The sequence below is a fragment of the Hemicordylus capensis genome, chromosome 1, assembly GCF_027244095.1.
Source record: "Hemicordylus capensis ecotype Gifberg chromosome 1, rHemCap1.1.pri, whole genome shotgun sequence".
NCBI lineage: Eukaryota > Metazoa > Chordata > Lepidosauria > Squamata > Cordylidae > Hemicordylus > Hemicordylus capensis.
The window spans coordinates 6,562,804-6,583,235 of NC_069657.1; the positions used below are offsets into that span (position 1 = coordinate 6,562,804).

Sequence of the window (20,432 nt, forward strand, 5' to 3'; positions counted from 1 at the left end):
CTAGGAAGCCTCCGTGCAGAATTCGGAACCAGGCTCCTTTGCGCTGGTGTCAATCAGCCCAGGGTGCTTTTTGAGAAGTCAGAAGCCAATCCCGCACGGCTGAGCCAAATTACTATAGCAACCACACGAGCCGAGTGGGTGGATTTCTTGTGGGGGGTTTTAATGACTCATTCTTTATTTATTTTTTGTTTCCTGAGGGAGTGATGCCTCTGCCACATTTTAAAGGCCAAATGATTTTAAAATAGTAACCCAAATACACATGCACACCCTAGATGGGGACAAGGGCTGTTCCCCACAAATCACACTTAGCATGCACACAGTGAATAATAATGGTTGTAATCTGGGGAGGCTGGGCTTGCATAAGCCTCTCCGGTATGAATGGTGGAGGGGACACACACATCACAACAGCCTCTGCAATTCAGGAGAAGGCGATGCAAATCCAAACCTCCTAATCCAGTTAATAAGGCTTTGTAAATAGTTCAGAAAGGGAGATCTCATCACCACTCGCCTTGCACACTGCTGCGATTTCGCAAAGCTGTTCTTAATGTTTTCGCGCTCGGGAACAGCAGCCATTGGGCCACGAACTGAAGAACACAAAATGACCGGACACAAGGCTCATTCAGAAGACACTGCATACACAGGGGTCCCCAACCTGGGGTCCTCAGATGCAGTTGGACTACAACTTCCATCATCCTCATGCATGTGGTGGGACAATGGGAGTTGTAGTCCAACAACATGTGGGGATCCCAGGTCGGCAACCCCTGGCATATACACCCATCAACACCACCGCTTTATTTATATGACTGGCTCATAATATATGCAGAGAAGGGGAACCAAAACCAAGCGGGGGCAACTCCCCGAAAAGGAAAGACGACAAGGTTTGGACTTTTAAAGTTTAGAACAGGGGTCCCCACCCTATGGCCCTGCAGACGTTGCTGAACTACAACTCCCATCAACCCCAGCCACAATAAATTGTAGCTGGGGATGATGGGAGCTGTAGTCCAGCAACCTCTGGAGGTTTAGAAAGAAGGCAGGGAATGGGGGACATGGTGGAGGTGCACAGAATTATGCACAGCATGGACAAAGTGGATAAGGAGAAGTCTTTCCTCCTCTCTCATAATATTAGAAGCCGGGGGCATCTGTTGAAGCTAATGCTGGGAGATTCGGGACGGACAGGCAGGCAGGCAGGCAGACAGGACTTATTTACTGTACTACTTTAGTCCATTTACTACATTGTAGTACATGTAGTTAAACTATGGAACTTTTTGCCACCAGATGTGTCGGCCACCAATCTAGATGGTTTAAAAAAGGGATTAGACAAATTCATGGAGAACAGAGCGATCAACAGTTAGTTGTCTTCGTAGCTATATACCTCCACCAGAATCAGAGGGGGTATGCCCCCGAGCACAGTGTTCTCTCTAATTTTCTCCATCTTTATGCAGAATGAGTTTTGTTCTGGGCAGCAGTATCAAGGCAGTGCATGCACATGTGCATTCAGAATGGGGATTTCCTGATTCAACCTGGGTGGGACCTAAAACTAAGTGAGCGGATGGACATCCAAAAACTCATGAGTGCATGCACATGTACACTCCTTAGGAAATACTGCCCCCAAGCACCAAGCGAGTGGGTAGTTCCCTTCTTTCCCCCGAATGCAGGCTTCCTGAGTGTGCCTGGCTGGCCAATGAATGAGGCAGGATGTGACAGTGCATGGGCTTTGGCCTGATCCAGCTGGGGTTTTCTTATATTCTTAATGATCAATGGGCAGTTCACAAAAACAACAACACAGTAGAATAAAACATGCTATTAAAACAAAACAAAGACTACTAACAAATACAGCTAGAAGGCAAAAAGCACTTTAAAAGTCTGCGTGAACAAAAAGATCTTTGCATGGTGTCTAAAAGAGGATAGTGATGGTGCCAGGCAAGCTTCCCTGGGGAGGATATTCCACACAATGGAGACGTTCAAGATTCTGTCCAGCGGTCCTGCCCTGATTTCCACATATTTATCACAAATTCAGAAGACAAGAAGATGCTCTGTACTATTCTTGTTATTAAGCAGCTGACATGCAGACGAACGCTGCACTTGTGCAGCAGGTTTGCGCATGTGCAAGAACCTTGTGCAGCTGTGAAAACCCCCAAAGGTGTGCTCTTGCAGAAAAGTTCCCTGCAACATGATGAGATGGAGGAAGAGAGAGGCTGCCCAGCGAGAGGCGCCTCAGAGGTTGTATGCCTTGATGCACAATCATGTTTGTGCTGCTAACCACAAAAATTTATACACCACTTTTCAACAAAAGTTTCCAAAGCGGTTTACATCTGAGGAATAATAAATAAATAAGATGGACGCAATACTAGTCTCTGTAACAAAAGCTCCAGGCTTGGTAGAACTCACCAGCACAGCACCCTTGCACAAGCATAACACTGGACAAACATATTTATTTCAAGAAAGGATTCTCAAACTAAAGAGTTAGTCCACTGCACTAGTGTTTCGTAGCCTGGATGCTGCCTACTGTTTCTATGTATTTGTAGGGCACCTTCTGAGTTTTTTTTTTAATTAAAAAACAAACAAACCACTGATCAGAGGCAATGCCTCTGAGCATAAGCAGAGTGCCTTTAAGGGGAAGCTGCTTTGGAAAGAAGTCAGTATAAAGCCAAAGTACCTCTGAAACATAGGTAGCAAAGCACAACTACGGATATGACTTCAGCTTGCAGTAATGATTCGATGCCATCACATTTGCAAGGGATTTGATACCAAAGTTTCTAAAGCAAATCGGAGAATCTGCCCTGCCCCAGAGACACTGACTAGCAAGTGGGCTGCCCCGGGGGAGGCTGCCAGAAAGCACACACCCTCCGCACAACCAGGGAAGGAGGCGCATTGGGCTTCTGGTGCCAGCTGCACTCAAAGGAAGCTTCTCCTCAAATGACCTGCCCTCTGGGTTGCTTTCCTAGCCTCTGAGGGAAAGCTGCTGCAGCAGTATAAAGGCAGAATCCCTCTGAACATATGCAGAGTGTCCCCACTGGGAAGAGCACTTTCCTGCTTGCACACAGAATCCCTGGCAGCATCTCCAGATAGGGCTGAGAGAGACTCCTGCCTGCAACCTTGGAGAAGCCGCTGCCAGTCTGTGTAGACAATCCTGAGCTAGATGGACCAAGGGTCTGACTCAGTATATGGCAGCTTCCTTTGTTTCTCTGAGTTATGAAATGTTGTGAAGGAGGCCTTAGATTGGAAAGCGAAATTCAGGGTTAAGACCGGCACTGCAAATTAATGTGAAACACCAAAGACCTTTATACAGGTAGTCTGAAATGTTATTTACTCTAGGACATCCCTTTAAATAAAACCATATTTGAAAGCACTAAAGTGCTTGGCAATTGTCCCAATGACATCAATGGCTACTAGTCTGGTGGCTATAGGCCACCTCCATCCTCAGAGGCAAGATGCCTCTCAATACCAGTTGCAGGGGAGCAACAGCAGGAGAGGGGGCATGCACATACCTCTTGCCTGTGGGCTCCCCAGCAGCATCTGGTGGGCCACTGTGTGAAACAGGATGCTGGACTGGATGGGCTTCCTTGGGCCTGATCCAGCAGGGCTGTTCTTATGTACTCACTGGACAGAGTGCTGGAAGATGAGAGAAGGTCTCCAACCGAGGACTGATCCAAAATGTCCCCCATCAATTTTCTTCACTCAGCAATCAAGCAGTGAAAAGGGGCAGGGGGGGCTAATTTCAGCTGATAAATTCTGACAGATTTCTCAGCCAACATTTGGCTGTGCTCTTTTTCACGAGGCATTCCAGGGGGAAATACATAGCAGTGTGGAAATGCTTGACTAACAAGCAGAAGGTTGCCGGTTCGAATCCCCACTGGTACTATATCGGGCAGCAGCGATATAGGAAGATGCTGAAAGGCATTATCTCAAACTGCCCAGGAGGAGGCAATGGGAAACCCCTCCTGTATTCTACCAAAGACAACCGCCGGGCTCTGTGGGCGCCAGGAGTCGAAATCGACTCGACGGCACACTTTACCTTTAAGACCATGAGAGGAGGAGAGCTGGTCTTGTGGTAGCCAGCATCAATTGTCCCCTTTGCTATGCAAGGTCTGCCCTGGTTTGCATCTGAAGGGGAGACTACACTAAGCACTGTAAGAGATTCCGCTTAGGGGATGGGCCATTTTGGGAAGAACACCAGTATCCCTGCATGCAGAAGGTTCCAGGTTCCCTCCCTGGCAGCATCTCCAAAGAGGACAGAGAGAGACTCCTGCCTGCAACCTTGGAGAAACTGCTGCCAGTCAGTGTAGACAACACTGAGCTAGATGGACCAAGGGTCAGACTCAGTGGAAGGCAGCTTCGTACGTCCCTGTTCGGCCCAACACATATTTCTGTGCATGCTCACAATGTGTGATCATGGAATACACACCCTGCTAGTTCTACAGCACCCCCTCTCTTCGGAGAGTGAGGAAGTGTGCAGAAAACGATTAATCCTGCGAGCTCAGCTTGCCCCAGCAGGGAGAGGCCCGAGGGGGACGTCAAGAGGAAGTCTCCACCTGAGCTCTCCCGTGAACAGGCTCTGCACGGAGAGAGACTCCACACCATTATAAACAATTGCCCGTGCCCAGAGGGACTTCCGACTGAGGCAGCCTCACCAGAGGGAATCCCCCCAGGAAAGGCAGAGGACTTCTGCTGCGTCTGCAAGGGTGAGCAAAACCAAACCCTGGCTGCCTCCGAAGAGATCGCTTTGCCCACTCCCCCGCCCCTCACTTCTTGATAAGTGGGGAATGCTGGTTTCAGGGGAGAGGCGTGGGAATAGCAGAGGCAGCAAAAGATCGCCAGGCCAATGAGAGGAGGAGCCCCAGCCTCCTTCTCCAGCACAGCAGTGAGGAAGGTCCCCGGGAGAAGCATGAATTGTCCTCTTGGCTAAGCAGGGCCCACCCTGGTTTGCATCTGGATGGGAGACGATGTACGAGTGCTATCTGCTGCAAGATATTTCCCTCAGAGGAGGGGGCCCTAGTTTATTTTATTTTATTTACTTACATTTATATCCCACTCTTCCTCCAAGGAGCCCAGAGCAGTGTACTACATACTTGAGTTTCTCCTCACAACAACCCTGTGAAGTAGGCTAGGCTGAGAGAGAAGTGACTGGCCCAGAGTCACCCAGCTAGTTTTCATGGCTGAATGGGGATTTGCACTCAGGTCTCCCTGGTCCTAGTCCAGCACTCTAACCACTACACCACACTGGCTCTGTTCTGTGTGCAGAACAGATGCTCTGCCACTGAAGGCCCCGGGTTCAATCCCTGGCAGCATCTCCAGAGAGACTCCTGCCTGAAACCTTGGAGAGCTGCTGCCAGCCAGAGCAGGCAATACTGAACCAGACGGACCAATGGTCTGACTTGGTATAAGGCCGTTCCCTATCTTCCCAGCTGGAGAGGAAAACTCACAGCATCACTGCTGGCCACTACCCGAACGAACTCTCTCCTCTCTCTCCCTCCTGCTCCCCGCTTTCAAGCTGGAGGGAAACGGGGATCGCCAGCCGCTGAATTCGTGCCCAGAACCATATTGGCAACCAGGGCCGCTCACAAAGGACCATGACAAGGCTTGGCCAGATCAAGACCCTCGTGGCCGGCTCCATTCTGGACCAGTGGCCGTTTCTCAGTGTTCTTCAAGGGCAGCACATTGCAAAGCACCTTCGCAGGCATCCAGTCTAGAAGCAAGGAGGGCATGGATCCCCATAGCCAGCTCTGGCTGAGGCAGAAATGGACATTGCTGGTTTGCAATGTGCATATCTAAGCTCAGCAAAAGCCCCTTGGACTCAGCAGGCAGGCACCGGGGCATCCAGTCCAGGAAAACCCTCCGCCTGCAGATCCAAGAAGAGCCAGCTCATCGCCGAATCAGCAGGTGCTTTTAAAAAAAACCCAAACCAAGGAGACCTTTTGCCTTGCCTGGGTTTTATGCCAGCCCACATCCATCCCTTCAGCCTCTTGATAGCTCTGTCTTAGCCCCTCCGAAAAGGATCCTCATTGGCAGCAATGTTACGTCGCTTCTTTCACAGGGAACAAAAGAGCCAAAGGCACCAACTCCCCAGTGCTGGGGTGAAGAAGCTTTATGACGCAGAGATCTGTGCACTGTTAGAAAGATCCCATTATAGCCACCCTCTGCATAAGCCACCCCAGCACCACACTTTTTCTTTGGAACAGATCGAGGAGGAAGCATCTGCACCATCTAGAGGTGGAGTAGCACTGTGTGTTAAAGAAGGCATAGAATCAAACAAGCTAGGAAACCTGGGTGGACTGGAGTCCTCCACAGAAACCCTGTGGGTGACTATACAAGGCCGGAAAGGAATCATGCTGACGTGCTATCGCCCTCCGGATCAAAATGCCGACAGTGACTGGGAGATGCAGGAGGAAATCAGGGAGGTGTCAAGGAGAGGCAGGGCTGTAATTATGGGTGATTTCAATTACCCACACATAGACTGGGTAAATTCAGTCAGAAAGGAACACAAACTCTGGCAAAAGAAATGCAAGGCAACAATAAGGGAGGCAAAAAGAGAGTTTGAGGAACATTTAGCCAAAAGTATCAAGGGGAACAACAAAAACTTCTTTAAGTACATCAGAAGCAGGAAACCTGCCAGGGAGGCAGTTAGACCAATGAGGGAGTGAAAGGGATTATTAAGGAGGATATGGAGGTTGCAGAGAAGCTGAATGAGTTCTTTGCGTCTGTCTTCACAGCAGAGGATACTGAGCATATACCTGTTCCTGAACCAGGCTTTTTAGGGATGGACGCTAGAGAGCTGAATCAGATAGTAGTGACAAGAGAAGACGTACTAAACTGTCTGGGAAAACTGAAAGCTTACAAATCACCAGGGCCGGATGGCATCCATCCAAGAGCCCTCAAAGAACTCAAATGTGAAATTGCCGACCTCCTTGCTAAAATTTTTAACTTATCCCTGAAATCGGGCTCTGTACCAGAGGACTGGAGAGTAGCAAATGTAACACCGATTTTCAAGAAGGGACCCAGGGGCAATCCGGGAAATTACAGGCCAGTTAGCCTAACGACCGTTCCAGGCAAATTGATGGAAAGCATCCTCAAGGATAAAATTGTAAAGCACCTAGAAGAACAGGCCCTGCTGGAAGTGAGCCAGCATGGCTTCCGCAAAGGTAAATCTTGCCTCACCAACCTTTTGGACTTCTTTGAGAGTGTCGAGTGTGTGGATCAAGGTGATCCAGTTGACATAGTCTACCTGAACTTCCAAAAAGCTTTTGACAAAGTTCCTCATCAAAGACTCCTGAGGAAACTTAGCGGTCATGGGATAAGGGGACAAGTACATGTGTGGATTGCTAACTGGTTGAAAGACAGGAAACAGAGGGTAGGTATCAATGGAGAGTTTTCACAATGGAGGGAAGTAAGAAGTGGGGTCCCCCAGGGATCTGTACTGGGACCGGTGCTTTTTAATTTATTCATCAATGATCTAGAAGCAGGGGTAAGCAGCAAAGTGGCCAAATTTGCAGATGATACCAAACTCTTCCGGGTAGTGAAATCCAAAACGGATTGTGAGCAGCTCCAAAAGGATCTCTCCAAACTGGGGGAGTGGGCGACAAAATGGCAAATGCGGTTCAATGTTAGCAAGTGTAAAGTGATGCACATTGGGACGAAAAACCCCAACTTCAAGTATATGCTGATGGGATCCGAGCTGTCGGTGACGGACCAGGAGAGGGATCTTGGGGTTGTGGTGGACAGCTCGTTGAAAGTGTCGACTCAATGTGAAAGCAGCTGTGAAAAAGGCCAATTCCATGCTAGGGATCATTAGGAAGGGGGTTGAAAATAAAACGGCTAACATTATAATGCCCTTATACAAAACTATGGTGCGACCACACTTGGAGTACTGCGTACAATTCTGGTCACCACATCTAAAAAAGGACATTGTAGAACTGGAAAAGGTGCAGAAGAGGGCAAGGCCTAGAGCACCTTTCTTATGAGGCAAGACTACAACACCTGGGGCTTTTTAGCTTAGAAAAAAGATGACTGCGGGGAGACCTGATAGAGGTCTACAAAATCATGCATGGTTTGGAGAATTTGGAAAGAGAGAAATTCTTTTCCCTCTCACATAACACTAGAACCAGGGGTCACTCCATGAAATTGATTGCCAGGAGGTCTAGGACCAACAAACGGAAGTACTTTTTCACACAACACGTGATCCACTTGTGGAACTCTCTGCCACAGGACGTAGTGACAGCCAACAACCTGGAAGGCTTTAAGAGGGGTTTGGATAACTTCATGGAGGAGAGGTCCATCAATAGCTACTAGTCGGAGGGCTGTGGGCCACCTCTAGTCTCAAAAGGCAGGATGGCTCTGAGAACTAGTTGCAGGGGAGAAATGGCAGGAGAGAGGGCACACCCTCAACTCTTGCCTGTGGGCTCCCCAGAGGTATCTGATGGGCCACTGTGAGAAACAGGATGCTGGACTAGATGGGCCTCCTTGGGCCTGATCCAGCAGGGCTGTTCTTATGTTCCTGCTACTAGGATTAGTCCAACTCTCTCTCATTTCCCCAAGGACTTCAGGACAGCATACCCTGGTTTAACCCAGGAGGTTCCCAATTTGGGGTTCCAAGATGCTGTGGAACCGCAACTCTCATGCTCATCAGCCGAGGCTGGGGATGATGTGAGTTGCAGTCCAATGACATCTCAGGACCCAAGTTTGAGAACCCCAGTTTAACCCCCACACTCCTAATGTCCCTATTAACCAGGGCACTGCTTAACTTCTGCTAACTGTGCTCGGCCAGTTACTGTCCCTATTTTGCATCTGGGCGAGACTGGGGGGGGGGGATGCTCATTTTGTGATTTTTAAACCATTCGTGCGTATTCACATTTTCCCTCTCTCTCTTTCCCCAATCACCCCTATCCCACTTTTTACAAGAGTCAGCTGGGGTGGTCAGTACCATCTGGAGGGCGGTCAAATGCTCACGGTGATCTTTGGCAAGGTCTGCACTCCTCGAGATGGCAAATAGGCAATAGTGTTGCTTTTATGGCCCTGACGCTCAGGCCTGCAGTGGTCACATTTGCAATGGTGTTTTAAAAGCTTTTAAATGTGTGTGGGGTTTTTTTTTAAAAAAAACACTACTATAAAATGATATTGATGTTGTCAGAGGAATGGAAATGAAAGTGGCAGGAGTGTCCTCCAAAGATTATTCCATGGAGAGAGGACAACCATTTGTTCAAGGTTACGCTGACCTAACCCTTTCCTCTGTGCAAAGATGACTGCAATTTTACCCTCATCACGGGGGGTGGGGTGTGTGTCAGGGGTGAAAACACAGAGAAAGCTGGAAGTGCAACAATGCTATCACGTGTTTTCCATCTCTAAGGGGGTAGATGTTGCCAAAATCACTATGGGCACCTGTCCCCTGAGATGGTAGCCATGGCCAAAATGTGAGGGCCCAGCTCACGGACTAACTGTTCACCAAAGCAACACACAAATATTCACACAATAAAATGGATCTTTAGCACAGAATGCTAAGAACTATCACGGGCAGCCAAACCAGCATAAATCCTGTGCAGATCAAAGGAGCATCAAGCCCCCCCACACAGAAGAGTGAATTAGCTTCCTGTCAACTTCTCCCCTGCCTCAGCTGCCTTCTCAAGATAGCAAACGCCACTAAACATCTTCAGCTTTTATTGATATGGTAAGAGGTACAAAGAAGCCCACTGTGTGAATGAAGGTCCTATGAAACAAGAATCTTTAACAAGAAAGGAAACTGTTGTGGTTACCAAACCCTGTATGTCAGAAGCCAGGGCATCCTATGCTATCGAGAAGCAAGCATTTACACTTATCTTTATTTATTTTTGTATTTTCAGGCTGCCTTATATCCAGTTGACTCCAAGACTGCGTGTCCAACAATTAAAGCATATGAAAGAACAATAAAAAGGCAAGCTCAACACTGAAAGGAGCAAGGTAAAATACTACGCACAGAAGCAGCAGCAGCTAAAAAGACCTCCAAGGGGATCCTCTCACAGCCTGAAAACCTAAATGGCCTTCCTTGACCTGTTTACAGAAGGCCACGAGGGGAGTGAGAGGGTGTCTCCCCATAGGAAGCGGCCATATACCGAGTCAGACCACTGGTCCATCTAGCTCCGTGTTGTCCACACAGACTGGCAGCAGCTTCTTCAAAGTTGCAGGCAGGAGTCTCTCTCCGCCTAACCTTCTGCATGCAAGCAGGCAGGTGCTCTTCCCAGAGCGGCCCCACCCCTTAAGAGGAATATCTCACAGGGCCCACACACGTAGTCTCCCATCCAAATGCAAACCAGGGTGGACCCTGCTTAGCCAAGGGGGCAAGTCATGCTTGTTACCATCGCTGCTGTAGGGCTATCCTCTTGCTCACCATTTCGGCGGTTTGGAACACAAGCCCACTTTCTCTTTCGGCCCGGGGTGCCTGGCTTGCCCATCCCCACCTTGCAGGCTCCAACAGACAGCCCTCGCGGCCAGATCTGGCATCAGCCTCCTCTTCTGTCTTCCTGCGCGCATCGCAGCTGACCTTGTGGGGCTCCCATTCCGCTTGCCCCTTTTGCATAAAAACCCCAGAGCGGGCTGAATGCTTTTTGCGTTGTGAGCAGGGAGTGCTGCGAAGTGCGAACCACATCCTTTGTGTGCTGAGTGAGGCACAGAGCCACTTCTCAGCAGGCCCGTTTAGCTTGTGCAAATTATTTTCTTCTTCTTTTTAACTATTTCTATACCATTCAAAACGTGCGCCTCAAATTAGCCCTAAACAGGCAGAAATCCAACAGTTTTAGCAGGATCAGCCAAAAGGCCACCCGTGCACTGCAAGGGAATGTGCCCCATGGCAATCTGTCTGGGCAGTCATCCCAGAAGATCCATACCCCCATTCTGGCATATTACGGTATTTGAAAAGCAGATCCAGAAAATTGCAAGACGTGAGCACTCGTGCATCGAGAGTGACGGCAGCATGAGGCTGGTTTTAGGCACAGACTCACAGATTTGGAGAGTTGGGAGGAACCTCAGAGATCTTCTAGTCTACCCCCCCAGTGCTTGCTTAGAGACCCCCATTCCTGCATTCTCTCGTCTACCACGAGGCCACTCCTTTAACTTCCTGAGAGCAACAGTGATCGTGGAGTTGGACCTGGAAGAGAAAGTGGTAGGCTCATTGCACCTCTGCCACAGACTCATTCATTGCACCTCTGCCACAGACTCAGCATTTGGTCTTGGGCAAGTCATTGGTTTTCAGCCTCCATTTCTTCAACTGCTCAATGAGAATACCAGCTATCGACCTTATAGAGTGGTTGTCAGGGCAGAAGACCGTAGAGATGACAAAGCACTTTGCAGATCAGAAGAGTGATGTAAATGGTACACAGTAATAGTAGAACCGGGAAGGCCAAACAAGCGTCCAATTCCCAGGTCCACTTTTAGAGATGGGGCTCTCAAAATGGGTGTCAGGAGACACATATGAACACAATCAGAAAGTGGTTGCTTAGTTGTGTGGGTAGCAAAGAGCTTGAAAGCTTTGTGTCACCAAGACGGCTAGCTAGAGGAGGGAACTAAAGCCGTTCAAGCTGGTGGGGTGCTAACATCACAAGCCAAATCCTCCTGGTCTTAAGTACCAGCTGAGCCTGGAAAACCAGACACACTCACTACTACTAAAAGGTAATGTGTGCCGTCGAGTTGGTGTCGCCTCCTGGCGCCCACAGAGCCATGTGTGATTGTCTTTGGTAGAATACAGGAGGGGCTGACCATTGCCATCTCCCGCGCAGTAGGAGATGATGCCTTTCAGCATCTGCCTATATCGCTGCTGCCCGATATAGGTGTTTCCCATAGTCTGGGAACATACCAGCGTGGAATCGAACCAGCAACCTCTGGCTTGCTAGTCAAGTCATTCCCCTGCTGCACCATTAGGTGGCTCGTAGCCACCACTACTACTACTACTTATAGACCGCTTTTCAGCAAAAGTTTCCAAAGTGGTTTACAAATCAATCAACCAATCAATATGGTTCCCTGTCCCCAAAGGGCTCACAATCTAAGAGGCTGGGCAACTCATTGCTAAGAGAGGTTGCTAGCCACATCATCCCTCTGCATTGCCAGACCTGCCCTGGCCCACCCATCTATCCCTGGCAGCATCTGGGAGTTATTTGGGCATGGCTTCATGCTGTGGGGTAAGGCATTGAGGGAAGCAGTCCCTCCCCTCTGCTCTCGGGTTTTGCTTTTGATGCAAGTTCAGATGTTTTCCTTCATGTTTTCCTTCTAGCCAATGGCGGTGGGCGGGGGGGGGGGGGGAGGAGAGTACTGAAGAGCTACATCTGCATTTGTACAGAGAGCATCCTTCTTAACATGCTAGCGATTCTACATCAGCGCCTCTCCCTATTTACTCCAGGGATTTCAGAAAAAGTAGATTAAAACCAGTATTTTAAAAACCCAGAAATACCTCGAGATAAGCTAGAATTCGCAAGACAAAGCCCGACTTGTGTGTGGAGTGGGTTCAAGGATCTTGAAGGGTCTTTGGGGTACATTTGGCTGGTGTGTGAACACACACACTCTCTCCTGAAGGAGATTCAGGGCAGAAGCCCTGTGTGTAAAGCCTCCAGGTAGGGCTGGGAAAGACTCCTGTCTGAAACCTTGGAGAGATGCTGCCAGTCAGGGTAGGCTATGCTGAGCTAGAGGGACCAAGGGTCTGACTCAGGAGACGGCAGCTTCCTATGTCCCCCTGTAGGAATTTATTTAATCCCAGTTTCCCCAACAGCCAAAATATGACCATGGGTTGTTGGATCGTGACCCAGTTGCTTGCTCACTATCCCCAAAGTGAAAACACACACAGTCCAGAAATCAGGGTGACCCTTTTATCTTGGATTACATTAGTTAAAAGGTTAGCAGAGCACATTTTAACCTAAGCAAATAGAAGAAACCTTAAAACGTTACACATATGAAGAAAAGATTTTAAAAGTCCCTTAAACAGAATATAACAAGGTTTCTCACCACCTCTTGTTGTTTCAGTCTGCAGGTCAGTCTTGGTGAGAAAAGAAAAATTATGGCAGAAAGCAACAATAAAAATAAAAACCTTCAAAAGAACTTAAAGGAAATTAAAGATTCATGGCTAGAACTTAATGTCCAAAGGAGAAATTCAAAGGATTCACTGATAATAATGGTCAAAAGGAAAATTGTTAGAATTATTCCAGTTCAATGGAAAGAACAGTATACTTTCAAAACGTAAAGGGATGTCTTCTCGGAGATAGACGAGAAATCCCCCCAAAGCAGCAATGACTTCTAAAAAAGAAGGTGGTGGTTCTTCATAAGGAAAAATCAGTCTCCAAGCATTTCTGGACTGTGTGTGTTTGGAGTTGGAAATGACCCATTATTGGAGAAATGTGTGCTACCAAATGAACTTCCTCCATTCTGGGATGTAAGTGGAGATGGGCACTGAATCTGTACGGTAATGGGAACCAACTCTAGAAATCTGTCACCCTTTCCTCCTCAGAGACAAGATCATCAATAAGATTTCCCCATTGGTCCAGATCATATTCCTTCGCTCTCTCATAAGGAGGTGGTGGGGCAATCGATGGTGCTCCAGTTGTCCTCCAGCTGCCACCATAGCTGCTTTTACACTCAGTTCATCTTCTAATCTCTGCATTTTCAACTTGCATTTTGAATGGTCAGCTGCCTGTTCTGCTTTGACCACCCACCCCCGCCCGCTCAGGATTAATCTAAAGGTGGAATTGGCATCTTCTTTGGCTCGTTTTACTGCCTCCAGTTCTATCTGTAATGCAGCAATCTTACTTACCGGCTCTTTTAGAAAGCCATCTCCCATTACCTTTCCCCGTGTTAAATTCAGTTTGAGTACCAAGAGATTTATTCTATGTAGACAGCTGTACATTAAGTGCTGCTTTTCCTTTTTTGAAGTTTCAATCTCTTTACACCTTTCTGCCAATTCAGATCATCCATTCCATTCGTCACAGTTTTTGCTACATCATAGAGACCTGACAAAAAAGCTACTTTTATCTTCTTTTTCATTGATTGATTAAGTGCCATCAAGTCAGTCTCGACTCTTAGCAACCACACAGATTCTCTCCAGGACGATCTGTCTTCCACTTGGCCTTTCAGGTCTCTCAGTGGTGCATTCGTTGCTGTCGTCATTGAGTCCATCCACCTTGCTGCTGGTTATCCTCTTCTTCTCTTTCCTTCCACTTTCCCAAGCATTATGGACTTCTCAAGGGAGCTGGGTCTTCGCATCATGTGTCCAAAGTATGCTAGTTTGAGCCTGGTGATTTGTGCCTCGAGTGAACATTCTGGATTGATTTGTTCTAGGATCCATTTGTTTGTTTTCCTGGCTGTCCATGGTCTCCTCAGAAGTCTTCTCCAGCACCAAAGTTCAAAAACGTCAATGCTTTCTCTATTGTGCTTCTTCAAAGTCCAGCTTTCGCATTCATTGAGAATCATGGGAAAAAACATTGTCCAAACAATTCTAATCTTTGTAGGTGTAGACACATCACGACACATCAGAGCCAGCGTGGTGTAGTGGCTAGAGTGTCAGACTACAACCCGGGAGATCTGAGTTCAAATCTCCATTCAGCCATGAAACTAGCTGGGTGACTCTGGGCCAGTCACTCTCTCTCAGCCTAACCTACTTCAGAGGGTTGTTGTTGTGAGGAGAAACTTAAGTATGTAGTACACTGCTCTGGGCTCCTTGGAGGAAGAGCGGGATATAAAATGTAAAAATCAAATAAAAATAAATAAATCTAAATATCTTTTCCAAGGCCTTCATTGCAACCTTACCAAGTGCTAGTCTGCAGCGTATTTCTGCTGGATCCTTTACTGTTGATGGTTGATCCTAAATCTTCTTTTTACCAGAACACAATCTATTTACTTTGCGAAACTTACTGAACTCCAACTCAAATGTTGGTAAAGCATCTTGAACTGGAAAGAAGTTTGGTCTCCAAGGATTATGTCCTTTGGATTGAAGATATTTCATTAACGGCGAGTCGTCCACCAAACAATAAGCTGCCTCTATCTTCCCTCCAATTGGTAAGATAACAAAACGATAAACAAAATCCCTACCTGCTTTTTTCCTTTTATTTTAACTACTGTCAATTGCTCTTTAGAGCCCCTGGTGGCGCAGTGGTAAAACTGCCGCCCTGTAACCAGAAGGTTGCAAGTTCGATCCTGACCAGGGGCTCAAGGTTGACTCAGCCTTCCGAGGTCGGTAAAATGAGTACCCAGAATGTTGGGGGCAATATGCTAAAAATCATTGTAACCCGCTTAGAGAGCTCCGGCTATAAAGCGGTATATAAATGGAAGTGCTTTACACAATCAGTAGTTATTAACTCCTTTGCCTCTATAGTCTCACTACCCACCTTGAACACATAGGAAGCTGCCATATACCGAGTCAGAGCATTGGTTGAACTAGCTCAGTATTGTCTTCACAGACTGGCAGCGGCTTCTCCAAGGTGGCAGGCAGGAGTCTCTCTCAGCCCTATCTTGGACTTGGAGATGCCAGGGAGGGAACTTGGAACCTTCTGCTCTTCCCAGAGCAGCTCCATCCCCTGAGGGGAATATCTTACAGTGCTGCTCACATTTCTAGTCTCCCATTCACAGGCAACCAGGGTGGACCCTGCTTAGCTAAGGAGACAAGTCATGCTTCCTACCACAAGACCAGCTCTTCTCTCAACTATACCTATTTTGTGGTTCACCCCCTGGACAAAGCAAATAGCAACTGGGTCATAACCACCCTCTGCTATTAAATATGTAGGAATTTATTTATTCCCAATTTCCCCAATATTATTATGCTTCACCTTATGGTTCTTCTTGTCGTTTTTCAGGTTATCTTACTAATTGTGATGATAGGAATCTGCGTTCGGATTAAAAGCATAGAAGACGCCCCCCCCCGATAAATGTATATGCATAATTACAAATAATAAATACACATAGAAGGATCCCTTATATAAAATACAACTGTTCAAACAGTATCAGATTGATTATAACACAAGTTATCAATGGAAAACCAAAAGGTTTGCAAAAGAGTTCATCTCAAGTTTCCTTCTCTCTGTTCTTGTGGGTTCAGAGTCGTGTACATGACATTTCAATAATGCTGACAACAAGCTGTTCTTGTATAGATAAGCAAACTCAAAATAGTCAAGCAGAAAGCAAGCATGATCAGATGCGAACCAATGATCCGACAGCTTCAAAAGTAAAGGCCCAAGTCATCAAAATGCAATTAAAACAAGGTGTTAAAATACAAGGCAATGAGTATATAATGAAATATCATATGAGATATATGTACGTGTGCATAGATACGGATAGACTTATACTGAATCATGCAAAGGCCCCTTGCTGTTCTCCTTCTCATCTATTCCAGGGGCTGCTACCTCTGAGAGCAGCAATGAAACCTGCATTCACCAGGGGCAGCCCAGATTTCCCCCTCTGCACGCCTTAGCATGAAACACCCTCACGCCATACGCACTGTGCATCTGCCAGCACACGCCCCATCTTGGAAGATGCCTATCCCAATGATCAGGTGTTGCCATGCATCCAGGGAAAGCCTGGGTCTTTTGAGAGCTGTGTCAGGAAACAAACAGAAAGCAAGAGACCCAAGAAGAGAGCTCTGCTGGACGAGACCAAGCACTCATCGACGTCAGTATTCTCTTCCCAGCAGAGCCAGGTAGACTGCTTCTGTGCATGGAAGTTTCATTCAGCTAGCACAGATAAATAGCTGTTGACAGAGCTCTCCTCCTCTACGAGTTTGTGTAATCCCCCTTTAAAGTCATCTCTAAAACCCAATCTATATATTCATGCATTCAGTGGAATGAGGGGAGGTTCTTACTTCCTGCTTGAGGCAGTAGAATAGTTCAGGTGGTTTCTGAATGCTTCCTATGTTTAAGAGGAAAAAATACACCCCTGCAAGCACAAGCCAGCAAGCAGGAAGTGTTCTGGGCTCAAACCTCAACCCAGAGGTACAAGCTTTCTACATGCAGGGTTTTTTTGCTTGTTTTTAATCTGGGAGAGTTATTTAAAAATGGCACCTCCTAGCTGGAGTCTAAAACAGTCAATTCTTCCACCACCGATTGCTACCCCCTTGTTCCGCTCCATGCGCAGAGCATGCCTGAGCTAGGCGCCATCAGTGCATTCTGTGGTGGAGAATTCCACAGGTGAATCACATGCTTTCTCAGCCTTGGGTCTAGATAGGGTGAATCCGTTTCATTGTGTGCCCGTGCTTACAAAAGGAGAAAAACCCTTCCCTCTGTCCACACCGCTCATGACATTATAAGCTGCTGTACATCCCGCTTAGCTGCAACTAAAAAGCCCCAAATGGCCTCGCCCTAAGACAGGGGCTCTCAAACTTGGGTCCCCAGATGTTGCTGGACTTCAACTCCCATAATCCCCAACCACAATGGCCTTTGGTTGAAGTCCAACAACATCTGGAGAAAGATCCAAGCTTGAGATCCTCTGCCCTAAGGCGTGGTCTCCACCTAGCGAGGAGATAGGAAGCCCAGAAGCCAAGTGGCTTTCTCCATCGTCATCGTTAAGCAAATCATATTTCAGCCGATTTGGCCATATGGCAGAAAAGAGGATTAGCCTCTGAGAATTCAGTGAAATCCAGTTAATATGAAACGGGCGGGTAGGTGTGGCAGAAACCCAGCAAGGCACCAATGCCCACCGACATCTGGAGACAGATGTTGCCGTTTTAAGACCTGCACAATCCTGCACTGCCTGCTCCCCCCACACCAAGCCACCCCCCACGAGAGCACCCTGAAATCCAGCTGACCTTTTGTGCAGTCTTTTTGGTCACGGATGGCTTCGGCTGCTATTCTGAACAAAGAGCTGTGCTTTCCTACTGTTTCAAGATAGCAGCAAGTATGAAAGCCAGCCAGGTAATCACTGTCAAGAAGCAGAAGCCAGTTTCGTGCCAGCTCGCCAGCGCTTTACATAAAGCATGGAAGCAATAAAAAGCCATTATAAATTCTCCCAAGGGACCAGAGACAACAGGTATCTTTGTCCGTTTACTTATGTACCTAGATGCTAAGCACCATTAACCGTTATAGGATGCAGCCGTCTATTAATGCATGATTAATGTGGGAAACTGGAGGAGGCAGAGAATATGCCATTTTTATTTCATAATAATTACTAGTGTGAATATCCACTCAAGCTGGAAAGGAATTGTCCTGCCAATTCCATTTCTCTCTAGCAGATTGTCCACACCACCCAGCAAAACCAGATCTTAAGGCAATTATGCTTGCAGCTCCATAGACCAGGGGTTCTCAAGTGTGGGTCCCCAGTTTTCACTGGACTACAACCCCAATCATCCCCCTACCACAATGGCCATTGAGGCAGGGGGCAATGGAAGTTGTAGTCCAAGGACATCTGGGGACCCACGCTTGAGAACCCCTGCGGTAGACTGTTTTCTGCTCTCAAGCACACTCAAAATGAAAGCTGTTTGGGTAGCGACATTTACTTCCCATTCCTCTGTTAGGCTGCAATGGTTTCTTCAAAAAAAAAAAAAAAAAAAGGCTGCTGTTGAAGAAATCAGAATGAAAATAAGTTGCCTGTGACCCTGGCCAAGCTCTCTTGGAGCTGTTGGTCCAAGCATCTGAAATGGGTGGAAATGTGAAGTTCATCGGCTTCTCCTGAGGGGTGGGCATGTGCTGGCTGGTGATCTCCAGCTTTAAAGGAAGATGAATGCGCCAGGCATGTGGTGGATTCTATTCCTCCCAGATTAACAGGCAGACCCTCGGAGTCTAAATTCAGGCTTTGTTAGCAGAGGGGGGACTTTCTTCCCTGACCGATTTGGTCACGAGTCTCTCACCCCTAAGTCGCTCTTGGATGCTTTCCACCATTCCAAACACCCACAGTCCATCTTATGAATGGGCTGGGAGGGGAAAGCCCCGCGTGCCCTCCACGAAGAAGCCAGGGGGCTGCCCATCCCTTGGCACGGCCCCTTTCTCTCCCTCTCCCCCGGCTTCACACCAGAAAACCCACCACCCCGCTTCTCCCTCTCAGCCGGGGGCGGGGGGGGGGGGCTGCTTGCTTGGCCTGTCTCCAGGCAGGGTGCCCGCAGCAGAGAAGAGGGGCTGCTGCTTGGGGCTGCCGCGCCACTCCCAGCCCCGGCCTCACGCCGCATGTCTCCGAAGGCTCAGCAGCTCAGACCACAGAGCAAGATTTGCAGCCGAGGAAGCCAAGCCGGAGCTCCGCTCTCCCTTCCTTTTCCGACAGACGCCAGCAGCAACTTCACAGAGACACGAAGCCGGGCGGGCAAGGAGAGCCAGGGCTGGGGGTGGGCTTGCTCTCGTCCCGTCCCCCCCTCCCCGAGTTCCTCCGAATCAGACAGACAAGCCCGCCTCCCATTATCAGGCACGGGAGAGCAGCACCGCCCCCCCCCCGCGCTCCGGCAATGCTCCCCCGCCTATGCCCATGAACAAAGAGCGGGGAATGCAGAGGCGCGTGCCCGCGCACCCCCACCCCGGAGGAGAGGTTCCCATTCACACGTTCTTCCGCGAGGCGGCGGCGGCGGCTAGACCCAGCAGCTGCTGGTGGCCAAACAGCCCGCTCGTTCCTCTTTCCTCGGAGACTTCTGCCGAGAGCCTCCGCCTCGCCCCCAGACGGACCCCGCCTCAAGCGTCCTCCTCCGGGCTCGCAGGCTCGTCTTATTGCTCCCTTTAGGATGCCTCTAGCCCTCTGCCCCAGCGGGCTCCGGCGGACATTCGCGGGGGGCGCCCCCGGGCTAGGCGGCCAGCCCTCTCCGATCGCCCCCGGAGGAAGGCGCGAGGAGGCTGCGCGTTTTCCGCGCCCGGGGGCACGGCACGGGGCAAAGGCGCGTCGCCCTCGCGTCCCTCCCCGGCTTGCCTTTACCTGAACGAAGAAGGCTCCACCACGCTTCGCCCACCCCGGAGAGCCCAGCAGCAGTCGCCTTGCTCCTTCCTCGCAGCCAGCTCTTCTGGCGGGGACCCGGAGGAGGAGGCGGCGGCACGAAGGCGCAGCAGCAGCAGCAGCCACAGCTGGAGGAGGGATGGCGAGGCGAGAGCGAGGCGAGGAGGCACCGAGAACAGAGCCCAGCCCGAGCAGCCAGCCAGGCCCCACCCAGCAGCAGGCGTGGGTGAGATCAGCTCGACGCGGGTGCGCAGGAAACGGCGCAGCCGCCACTTCCCCCTCCTCGGGCCGGGGCTGCCGCCGCCTCCTCCTCGCGCGACGCCCCTGCTTCTCGTTCCTCCCTTCCCCTCGCTCACTCCTGCAGACAGTCTCCGCCACCGCTCTCCTCTCTCGGAGATGGTGCTGCTGAGTCTCCTGCTGGCTATGCGCGGAGGAGGAGACCTACCGTTATGAAAGGTCCCCGCCCCGAGGGGCTTGCAGTCTGTCCAAACTTCGATCGGGAGAGAAATGGAAACGGGGCGGGGTGGGTGGGGCTAGGGGAGGAAGTTGCACTTCTGTCCGTCATCTGTATTGAAGCGCTGCTGCAGAGGAGAGGGGCT

At 49.1% G+C, this 20,432-nt stretch overlaps 1 protein-coding gene across 2 annotated transcripts in view; it reads right to left on the reverse strand.

Annotated features, from left to right (window-relative positions):
* Nucleotides 1-19,953, reverse strand: part of GNG2 (G protein subunit gamma 2) — a 75,788-nt gene extending 55,835 nt beyond the window's left edge. For both annotated transcript variants that reach the window (XM_053257734.1, XM_053257728.1), the window contains exon 1: nucleotides 19,816-19,953. The gene's annotated coding sequence lies outside the window, so the exon portion shown is untranslated. The remainder of the gene's footprint in view (nucleotides 1-19,815) is intronic.
* Nucleotides 19,954-20,432: the final 479 nt, after the last annotated feature.